This window comes from Orycteropus afer, unplaced genomic scaffold (genome assembly GCF_000298275.1).
Source record: "Orycteropus afer afer isolate SDZICR_OR568_19922 unplaced genomic scaffold, OryAfe1.0 scaffold00270, whole genome shotgun sequence".
Classification (NCBI taxonomy): Eukaryota; Metazoa; Chordata; class Mammalia; order Tubulidentata; family Orycteropodidae; genus Orycteropus; species Orycteropus afer.
The window spans coordinates 3,826,667-3,836,949 of NW_006921857.1; positions in this window are offsets into that span (position 1 = coordinate 3,826,667).

Here is a 10,283-nt window from a genome sequence, read left to right on the forward strand (position 1 = left end):
TACCGTGGACTGCTAAAAGAACTAACAGATCTGTCCTGGAGGAAGTGCAGCCAGAATGCTCCTTGGAAGCAAGAATGGCCAAACTTCATCTCACCCATTTTGGTCATGTTGTCAGAAGGGACCATTCCCTGGAGAAGGATGTCATGCTTTGTAGGGTGGAGGGTCAACCAAAGAGGGGGAGGCCTTCAATGAGATGGATTGACATGGTGGCTGCAATGATGGGCTCAGGTATACAGGGATTGAGGGGCTGGCTCGGGATTGGGCAGTGTTTCGTTCTGCTGTGCATGGGGTCGCTATGAGTCAGAAATGACTCGACGGCACTTAACAACAACATACAAACAGAAAAGTTTATAGATTATTATTCTGGATGAGAACAATCCAGTCTTGTGTTCTGTCTGTCATTGCCCTGAAAGCATGATATTACATAACTTAGAAATTTTAAGAATATTCTTTGATCGTCCCCTACTCATTAGAGCAGGAGTACAAGAATCATTACTTTTCTTTGGCACAAGTTATCTTTAATAGACCTTATCTTTAAATTATGTGTTCAAAAATTGATTGCCCCACCTGTAAATCAACTTCTTTTTGCAACTTTTCTTCTATTAATGAGATCACTATTAAACTTGCCTCCCAAGTTATATTTATTAGACTTTGACTTCTTTGCCTTAAATCAAAAGTCAATTTTGTCATTAAGTCCTAAAATATCTGTAAGTTCTTTATTCCCTGTTTCCACAAGTGCTGACTAAGTCTAAACTTGATATTTATTTGTTATTGTCACAAACTACTGTAGGTTTTGAGTCCAGTCAGCCGTCTGTTAGAAAAACCAAACATCATTTCTTTCCCATGTCACTTCCTTGCTCAAGAATATGCAAAGAATCATTTTCTACAGTGCAAGAAATATGTCCACAATGTTGCCTAACACTTTCTCCATGTGAAGTCAAAGCCCTTACTCATGTCTTATCAGGGATTATTATTCTGTATCACATCATCTTGTTTGTTTCTTTTATATTTTTCTCCACAATTTGGAATTGTATGCATTTTTGTTTATTTTGTGGTTTATTTTCTATTTCTCCAGCTAAACTGTAAGCTACCCGAGGAAAATAAATATATCTTATTTGATCACCATTGTACATTTTGTTCCTACAATAGGCTATTCTAGGTACTGAGAAAATAGAAGATACTCAATAAATAACTGTTACTAGAAGAAATGAACTAAGGCCAAATGAAAAGGAAGGGAAAAAAAATTCTTCTAGGTCTCTTCAGTGACCATACCACCCACTTCCTTCTCCAACCCCATCTCATATACCTGAGAAGTCCCAGGGTGGCATAAACCGTTAAGTGCTCAACTACTAGTCAAAATGTGGACAATTCCACCTGCCTGGGATCTGCTTCCCTGAACTCACAGCCTTGAGAACCATACAAAGCAGTTCTACTCTGAATACACGGGGTCAACATGAATAGGAGTCAACTCGATGGCAACTAACAATAAAAACAACAACAACAATAATCATCTAACTTCATTTATCTCCCTGTTTTTCCCTCCTAATCAGATAGATTCCTAGGCTATATCTTATCTCAGCTTTTTCTAATTTTTAGACCCATGCATCATCCAAGTAGAGACTTCTCATTTCCGAACTTCTGTTGGAGTTTCCACCTGTATCATTTTGAGTACTTGGTTACATATTGTCTTATGTTGTTATCTAATTGTTTTAGCATTTGGTATTGCTTCTGCAAATAGATTATACCCTCCTGTATTGGTCATCTGCCTGTTTGCTCTCAGATCCATTCTCCACTCTTCCCTTCCTGCTCTATTCTTATATTATGTCAATCTACGTTTGCTAGGCTCCTCTACTCTCTGGTTTACCAGCAACCTTAGCCAATGGGAGCCATTCAACAAAGATCAGAAGAAGGAAGGGGTGGAGAATAGGATGATTCTGCTTCCAGAGCTCTACTTGCAGTTGCGACTTTCTTTGATCCATGCCTCCACTCCAGCTCCCGACAGGCAGCTTCTGCCATGACACACTTACATACATATAAATGGTTGTTTTGACTTTTTTGCATCATGAATAATACTGTGATAAATGTTCCTGTATAAGATTTTGTACAGACATATGTTTTTATTTCTTTTGAATATATACATCTGAGTGGATTGATAGATCATATGGTAACTCTATGCTTAAAGTTTTAAGGATCTACCAGAACATTTTCCAAAGTGGCTGCACCATAGCAATGTATGAGGGTTCGATGTCACCATATTTCACCAAAACTTGCTATTATCTAACTTTTTAACCTAACCATCCCAGAGAGGTTATGAAGTTGTATCTCACTGAAATTTAAATTTGCTGTCAAGCATTTTTTAATGTGCTTATTATATGTTTATCATTCATTATATGTACATCATCTTTGGAAAAATGCCTACTCAGATTTTTTACCTACATTTTAATTGGGTTATTTAAATTTTTATTATTAAGTTGTAAAATTTCTTTATATAGTCTTCATTTATTATATGTATAAAAAAACAAAAAACTAAACTCACTGCTGCCAACTTGAATCCAACTCATAGCCACCTCTCCTTTGGTTTCTGAGGCAGTATCTCTATGGAAATAGGTTGCCCAATCTTCCTTCCAAGGACTGGTTGGTAGGTTTGAACCTTGAGCCTTCTGGTTAGCAGTCAAATGTCTTAGGCACTACACCACCAGAGCTCCTATTATATTATATTACTTTGGTATGTTCTTTGAACAAATTATACGTATATCATTTGTCTGTTTGGAAAAATGTCCATTCAAATTCAGGGCCTACTTTTTAATTGAGTTACATCTTTTTTATTAGTATGTTGTAGCACTCTTATATACATTCTTCATAAACCAAACCAATCCAAAGCAAACCTATTGTTACTGAGTTGATTTCCACTCATAGTGACCCTATAGGATAGTGTAGAACTTCCCTATAGTGTTTCCAAGGCCATAATTTACACAAAAGCAGACTACTATATCTTTTTCCTGCAGAGAAGCTGCTGGGTTCAAACCTTCAAAATTTAGGTTAGTAGCTGAGCACTTTAACCACTGCTCCACTATGACTCCTTATATTCTTCATAAAAGTCCCTTATCAGATATATGATTTGCAAAAATTTTCTCCTATTCTGTGGTTTTCTTTTGAAACACTAGATATTTTAATTTTGTGTAGTCTCATTTATCTATTTTTTGTGTGTGTTTTTGGTGTCATATCTAAGCATTCATTGTCAAATCTGAAATAATAAAGTTATACTCTTATGTTTTCTTCTAGGAGTTTCACAGTTTTTGCTCATACATTGAAGTCTGTGATTATTTAAAACTATTTTTTGTATATGGTGTGAGGCAAGGGTCCAACTTTATTCTTTTGCCTGTGGCTATCCAATCCCAGCTGGGATTCTGATAGGGATTGTAATGAATCTGTAGATTAACCTGGGGATTATTGTTATCTTAAGAATGTTGAGTCTTCCAGTCCACTAACCTGGGATATTTTCCCATTTATTTAAATTTGCATTAATTTCTTCCAACAATATTTTATAGTTTTTGAAGTACAAATTTTTCAGTTCTTTTGTATAGTTTATTCATAAATATTTTATTCATTTTGATGCTATTTTAGGAGCTCTGGTGGCATAGTGCCTAAGGCATGTGACTCCTACCAGAAGGCTGGCAGTTCAAACCCTCCAGCCACTCCTTGGAAGGAAGGTTGGACAGTCTACTTCCATGGTGATACCTCTTGGGAAACGCAAGGTGGGGTCACTATGAGTTGGATCCAAATATATGGCAGTGTGTTTGGTTTTGTTTTGGGTGCCATTATAAACAGAATTGGTTTTTTAATTTCACTTTCAGATTTTTCATATTAAGTGGTAGAAACACAACTAATTCCTGTATGTTGATCTTCTACAAACTTGCAGAACTCATCTATGTGTTCTAATAGATTTTTGTGAATTTCTTAGAATTTTCTGTGTATAAAATTATGTCATCTGAAATTAGAGATAGTATTACTTATTCTTTTATAGAGTAGGTGTCTTATTTCTTTTTCAAGCTTAATTGCTTTGGCTGGAACTTGCAATGCAATGTTGAAAAGAAGTTGCAAGATCATACATTCTTATCTTGTTACTGACCTTAGGGGAAAAGTACTCAAGCTTTCATCATTAATATGTTGTTCACTGTGGGTTTTCCAGAGGTGACTTTTATCCCCTTGAGGAAATTCTATTCTGCAATTGTTCCCTGTTGATACTATGCAAAGTACAAAGTGGGTGACTTAAAACAACATAAATTTATTTTCTTGCAGTTCTTGAGGCTAGAACTGGAATTCAGGATGTCCCTATGAGTCGGGTCCGACTCGACGGCACATAACAACAACAACAACAACATAGGAGCATACTTTCTCTTAAGTTTCTAGGAGAAGAAGGTTCTTTCTTGTCATTTTTATCTTCTGATACTCCAGGCATGTGGCACATAACAGCATTCTCTGTCTCTATCCTCACATGACTATCTTCCCTGTGTGTCTCTCTATGTGTCTCCTACTCTTCTTTTAAGATGCCAGTTACATTGAATTAGGACCCACCCTACCTCAGGATGATCTCACATTAACTTAACTAATTACATCTGCAAAAACCCAATTTCCAAATTATATAAAATTGTGCAACTGTTTTTAAATTACTTAAGAGTAGATAAGTGAAATAATACACATATCTATTTCTTTTATAATTGCATAATTATTGTTATCAGTGCTCTTTGTATTTTTGTGTGTATTCTAAAAATGGGCTTACTTGTTTTTTGTCTAAAGAACTTCATTTAGTTTTTCTTGTAAGTCAGTTCTGTTAGCAACAAATTAAATCATTTTTGGTTCATTTTGGAGTGTTTTCATTTTACTTTAATTTTTGAAAAAAATATTTACTTGATGTGTTACTGTTATTGTTAGTTGCTATGACTATCCCAATGTGTGCAGATTAGAACTGCAGCACACAGTTTCTAAGGCAGTGACCTTTTGAAAGCTGATTGGCATGCCTGTGTTCTGAGGCATTTCTGGGTGGGTTCAAACTGCCAACTTTTGGCTAGTAGTCAAGTGCTTAATGGTAAAAAAAAAAAAAAACCTGCCATCAAATCTATTAAACTCATAGTGATCCCTCCTTGGGTTTCCAAGGCAGTATGTCTACAGAAGTAGATTGCTCAATCTTCCTTCTGAGGAGTGGCTGGTGGGTTTGAACCCCCAGCCTTCTGGTTAGCAGTCAAGTGCTTTAGCCACTATGCTACCAGAGCTCCTCTTCTTTTTAGTATCTGCAAATTACCACACAAATGTTAAGGAAACTAAACAGCAAAATTAAATTAAACAATGATTAAATATTAGTTTATATGAAGTCTATATAATAATGACATATTCTATAGTTCTTACATAAAATATTTTGTGTATAAACATATATAATTATGTGTAATTATAATCAATTTTACAAAGTAACAGTTTTGACCAAGGCTGTTGTAATTCTTTAAATCTTGATTAAACTGTATTTTAAGTAATAATCCTAAATAGTTGCAATCAATATTTTTATATTTACTTTAAGGGTTTAATTTATCTTGAGTAATATATTAAACTGCAGAAGTGATTTTTCAAAATTATTTATATGAAACCAGATACCTTTATATGGATGGGATGTCCCATTTGGCATCTTATGGCAAATGTCATCTTGCAATCAGATGACAGTTACTGAAATTGCAAGCATAATACCTCACCACACAATGTTTGTCCTGAACTGAGACTATGTTCAAGGTATATTTTGAAAGTCTGCCTTAAAAATACATGTCTCCAGGGCCCATCCAGTCATCCAATCAGAATATCTGGCAATGTGACACAGAAAGCTACAGTTTTTATCATGCATTACCCAGATGATTCTTATATGTATTAATATTTAAGAACCATGGATAAGCAAATTATATTCTAGAGCATGTGCTCTGAATAGTCAAACTATTTCCAAGATACAAAATATTATAGTAGGATAGAGCAAAGATGCTCTGAAGAAAATGCTACATCAACCAAAGAAGTGAAGAGAGTAATCAAGAATGAAAACTTCCTTTGCCTGTATTTACAGTTAATATTTTAAAAGTATAAAAACAGAATTTCAAAAAAGTAAAATGCTTTCAGTTGGTATAAATAAATAAAAACTACATACACAATCACAGAAAACAGAATATATAATTATGTTTAGAGAGAGAGAGAGAGAGAGAGAGCTCTCATGGCATACTGCCTAAGGCAATTGACTGTTAACCAAAACACTGGTGGTTCAAACTCACCAGCCACTCCTTGGAAGGAAGGTTGGACAATCTACTTGCATAGTGATACCGCCTCCAAAACCCAAGGAGTGGTAACTATGAATAACTATGAGTCAGATCTGACTTGACAGTAATTTTATATATATATATATATATATAAAATTATATATATATGGTCTTCTGTGTAAATTATATATATATGGTCTTCTGTGTAAATTGGAATAATCATAGTCCCTCAATCAATATCAATCTTGGCACATTATACAGTAGTTTAATATTTGTTTTGATAGCAAACTTTAAAGGGAATAAAAAGCAAAGAAAAAGATTTCTTCTTTTTTATGTTAGGTAAAATAACATAAATTTTTATCTTAGGTTTATTTTTTGTTTTGTTAAATATTGAAGAACTAGAATTTCATTAAAGGTCATTTAAAGCAAAGCACTATCATTATTCACTTTTTATAGACACTAATTATATTTTTTCTCATGTTTTTCAGTATTTCATAATGAAATTGCTTTTCATTTCTATGCCAAAACATCTTTACAAAAGTTGTTACAGATTATTTCCAATACCTTTGTCTCAGCCATTTGGCATCATCCCTATTCAGGCAACAATATTCATATGGAAATTTTTAAATTTGTTTTTCACTAGGGTCCTCTCAGCCAAAGTTTTCATTCCCAGCCTGTACACGCTAAACTCTAGAAAGTGTTTTAATTATTTTATTTGAAAATGGGCATTCTAATTAAATTAATGTCATATATCTTGCCATCTATTTGTCTACTTAAAATTCATTTTGATCTTCTTTCTTGGGGCAGAGCAGTCACGCAGATCTGAACTTAAATTCCAACTCTGCCTCTTCCACCACATGACATGGGGAGAGTATTAACCTCTTTGAACTTCAGTTTCCTTGTCTGTAAAATGATAATACTTTGCATGTTGTCAGAATTAAATGAGTGCATTGTGATAATGTATGGAACAAAGTACTTTGAAATGGTAATTGGTTTCATTCATTATTGCTTCCTAACAAATTATCCTAAAACTATGAGAGAAAACATTTTACTTTGCTCTTCATTTTATAAATTAGGAATTTGTGAAGAGCTTGGGCTAGTCAATTCACTCTAAGAGTCTATCAAATGGTTTCATTTAGATGTTGCCTGGGGCCATCATGATCTGAAGTCTCAAATTTCCAAAATGGCTCCCTCACATGCTGACACTTGGTATTGGTTGTAAGCAAGTAACCAACTGTTGACTGGACTGTTTTCTTGTGTTTTTTTCCAGTGTGGTAAACATGGAGTAATCAGAGTTATTACATGCAGTCTGACTGAGCTTCCTGAGTGAGCTTCCTAAGAGAACCAGGTGAAGCTTCATGGTCTTTCCTGACTTCATCTTGAAGTTACACAGCTCATGTCCACTACATTGTATTGATTACAAGAGAGTCATCCAGCATGGATTCAAGAGGTGAGAATTTTAGACTATAGTGTTTGAGGGGAAGAAGGCCAAATAATATCTTTTAAAACTTACATTATCGTACAGATGAGACATCCTATGATTAACACATGTGAGAAACTGTAATATGTTTTATAAAGCATAACTAAGAAAGCCCAATATTCTTCTGGTATGAAAATATGAGAACTTGAGAGAAAATTAATCTAAATTATAGTGTGGAAGATATAGATATTGTTGTTGTTGTTATGTGCTGTCAAGTCAGCCCCAACTCATAGTGACCCCTCCTTGGGTTTCCAAGGCAGTATCACTATGGAAATAGATTGTTCAACCTTCCTTCCAAGGAGTGGCTGGTCAGTTTGAACCACCAGCCTTCTGGTTAGCAGTCAAGTGCTTTAGGCACTATGCTACCAGAGCTCCTATATAGATATTAGGATATAGATATGTTCTTATTTAAAAAATAATCACTGCCATTGAGTTGATTCCAACTCATAGTGAACCCCTTTGGATTTCTGAGGTGGTAAATATTTACAGAAGGAGATTGCTCAGTTTTCCTTCCATGGAGTGGATGATGAGTTTGAACTTCCAAACTCCTGGTTAACAGTCAAATGCCTTAGGCACTATACCACTAGAACTACTTTTTTTCTTGTAGCTAGTGAATATTAAAATAGATGACTAAATTCAGATTCCAGGGACCTAAGAATAGGCTCCATTTGCCAAAGACAGCAGAACCATATAGGAGGCTGACAAAGGGAAAGGAGACAAGTAGTGAGTGTATTAGTGCTGCCAACTAGTGAACAGAGGAGCACAGTACCCTGTTTGTGTAAATAATGTCCAGACCAAACAAAGAAAATTAAAATCATGGGCAAATCAGTCCAACACACAATAACACAAAAATGTCACAAATTCTCAGAGACAACAGAACATCACAGTCCACACAAAGAAGCAAGATAAAGCAGGAGAAACAAAGGACCAGGATACAGACTCAAAACACAACCCTGAGGAAGAAGCAGCATTGAAACTCCTTGATAAGGAATTCAAAAGAATTCTGTTTAGGTACCTTTAACAGATTGAGAGACAGATGAAGGAAAACACTGATAAAAATGAGGAAAACACAGAGAAAACCCTAGGACAATTTCAGAAGAAAATACAAGAATAAAATGACAAAATAAATGAAAAATTACAAATGATACAAAATTTACAGGTAGAAATCCAGAAGATTAATACCAAATTTTTAGGAATAGATAGCATATTGAACAGGCAAAGGAGTAGAATTGAATCAATGGAAGATAGAATTAGTGAGATTGAAGACTAATACCTCAATATTTCTTTCAAAAGGGATCAATCAGAAAAATAAAATAAAATAAAATAAAAACAAAATAAAGAAAGCCTAACATTCATGTAGGATACCATCAAAAGGAATAATCTACATGTAATCAGAATTGCAGAACAGGATGAAACAAATACAACCACAGAGAAAATTGAAGATTTGTTGGAAGAGAATTTCCCTGACATGACGAAAGATGAGAATATATTGATTCAAGAATTCCAACAAACCCCAAACAGAATAGATCCCAAAAGAAAATCACCAAGACATAGCATCATCAAATTCACCAAAACCAAAGACAAAGAAAGAATCCTGAAAGCAGCATGGGGAAAATGAAAAGTTACCTACAAGGGGCAACCAATAAAACTAAGCTTGGATTTCTCAGCAGAAACCATATACCCAAGAAGACAATGGGATGGTATATATAAAAACCTGAAAGAGAAGAAGTTCCAACCAAGAATTATATACCCAGCAAAATTGTTTCTCAAACATGATGGTGAAACTAGGAGATTTCCAGATAAGCAGAAATTAAAAGAATCTGTTAAAACCAGACTAACCTTACAAGAGATGTTAAAGGGAGTCCTTTGGACAGAGAACCAACAACAGCAACCATTAACACATGTGATGCCATAACCCAGGAACCAACACAATTATGGAAGGATCCAACGTAAATAAGCCTGCAAGATTGTAAATGGGGAACCAGAGACATCAATTGACAAATGAGGACAACTACAAACCAAAAAGACGAGAAAAACTGTGTCGTTACAGAACTTCTAAATGGTAGGGAAGTCAAGACAACTGCAAGATAGAATGGATTGTTCTAAACTTGGAAAGAAAATTATGAATCACAGGGTAACTTCAAAGAAAAATGATAAACTTTTCCATCACAATAAAAAAGAGGACAAGCACAAATACTTAGCAAACACTAAAACAATTATAACAAAGGAAGTGATAACACGATTCATAAACAAAATGAGCTCAGCACAAAAAATTATATAGAACAAAGAAATCAGGAACACCACAAAAATGACAAAACAAAATGACACTAACAAATTCATACTTGTCAATAATTACATATCTGACAAGAGACTTATCTCTAAAATTTATAGAAAACTCCTATACCTCAACAACAAAAAGATTAACAATACAATTAAAAAATGAGCAGAAGATATGAATAGACACTTCACCAAAGAGGATATTTAGGTGGCCAGCAAATACATGAGGAAATGCTCATGTATCA